Source organism: Apteryx mantelli, chromosome 5 (genome assembly GCF_036417845.1).
Source record: "Apteryx mantelli isolate bAptMan1 chromosome 5, bAptMan1.hap1, whole genome shotgun sequence".
In the NCBI taxonomy this organism is placed as follows: Eukaryota; Metazoa; Chordata; class Aves; order Apterygiformes; family Apterygidae; genus Apteryx; species Apteryx mantelli.
In genome coordinates this window covers 51,701,931-51,703,523 of record NC_089982.1, presented here as the reverse complement: position 1 = coordinate 51,703,523, position 1,593 = coordinate 51,701,931, and the positions used below count along the sequence as shown (strand labels likewise).

The 1,593-nt window shown below is 49.5% G+C and overlaps 1 long non-coding RNA gene across 1 annotated transcript; it reads left to right on the top strand.

The window, feature by feature from the left end:
* Window positions 1-267: 267 nt before the first annotated feature.
* LOC136992195 (uncharacterized) lies at window positions 268-1,593 on the top strand. Its single transcript, XR_010884275.1, has 2 exons — window positions 268-795; window positions 878-1,593. It is a non-coding gene; the product is annotated as an uncharacterized lncRNA (long non-coding RNA).

The window sequence follows — 1,593 nt, the reverse complement described above, 5'->3', positions numbered from 1 at the left end:
GATTCGTCTTCCTAATAAGCCCAGCACAATCATCTTCCAGAGGAGTAGTGGACCCATGGCTTGGCTAATGGATATTTTACAAACCCTTAATGCCTTGGAGGGGCGATCCGTGATGCCAAGCGTCTCTGGGACTTTAAAGAGTCTGGGCCTTTTACAATTTTGGGTATCCCTGCTTAGGAGGTGGCTTATCGGCCTCCATCCCCACAGTTTCCATACGTCTCTGTCTCCTCTGCCTACTCTTTTGCTCAGAGCAGCAGGGTGCACCGTCTTCTCGACAGCAGCCGTATTCTTCAGGGGAACCTCCTGTATGAGCTTTTTGGATTTTTAAAGGCTTCCCAGTTCTCCAGAGTGACACTCAACATACAGCACGGTCCACCTACAATTGGTGTTTTCAATTTTGGCCTTATGTGATCGGGGTGGTTGGCGTAGGTACAACCTTTCTCAGGTTGTACTCCTTTCAGCAAAAGCTTCCCACCGTTCTACCGATCTTTTCTTGAGATCCCTTTTAATGTCAAATAGGTCAATTTGCCATAACAAAGGCGACAACTGCCGCTAGGGAGGTACCCGTACTACCAATGAGTCCACTACTTCTCTTTACAAACCCTACATTCATAACACACAAAGGGATAACAAATACAATGTGAGGTTTTACAAAATGTCTTACTTATCGAGGTTTCTAGGTTTCTTAAATTGTCCGGGTTTCCAAAGGCTTCCCACGATGATTCTGAGATCGGCCCTTTAATTCTGCTGGCATGTGTCCATCCTCGCTCTGCGGTGCGAATAGCAGTGTCTGTGGTAGGTAAAACAAGGAAAGGTCCCTCCCAGTGGGGAGTCAAGAACGAGTATTTCCAGGTTTTAATTAAAACCTTGTCTCCAGGGTTAACTCGGTGAATGGCTACATCTAGTGGAGGTCTCTGTTTGGCAGAGCTGAGGTGGGGCCCCGGCTCCAAGCACCAGACTAAAGCAGAGGAAGACAGCGAGCCGCCTCGGCGCGCGGAGCAGCACAGGCGGTGCTGGGCTGGGCGAGGCACCGTCACCCCACTACCTGCCTGCTGGGACCCCAAGCAGGGTGCTCAGCCCAGGAGCAGCCGGGGTCTCATCCTGCCTTCCCGGGGCGGTGTAGGGGCTGATGCGGGAAGGGGGCTCCTTGCCAGGGCGGGGGCTGTCTCATCGCTCTGTGCCTGGAGCCGCACATGGGGCAGACAGGCTCTTCAGCCAACACACGGAGTATGGGGTGGGGGTGTTATGGGGAGACATACAAGGCTCCAGTAACCTTTGATTTATTAGCCTCTGGATTACTGGTCGGAGTCCTTGCCTCCCTTCCTGTGACATTGGATATTGCTTGACTCTAACAGGGATTTCTGGATTTTGTATACTCACTTCAAAGGGAGCAATATCTAGTCTTCCTACTGATTCTGGGGTATACCAAACTTCAGGGTTGATTTTGGCCTCATCTTCAATAGTAAGGGTGCATAATTTTATAACTAATTCTTGATTCTCTACTTCTAAACTGACTCCTAATTCAACCATCATATCTCGGCCCAGTAAATTATATTCAGCTTCGGGAACTAATAAAAAGGATCCAACACTTAA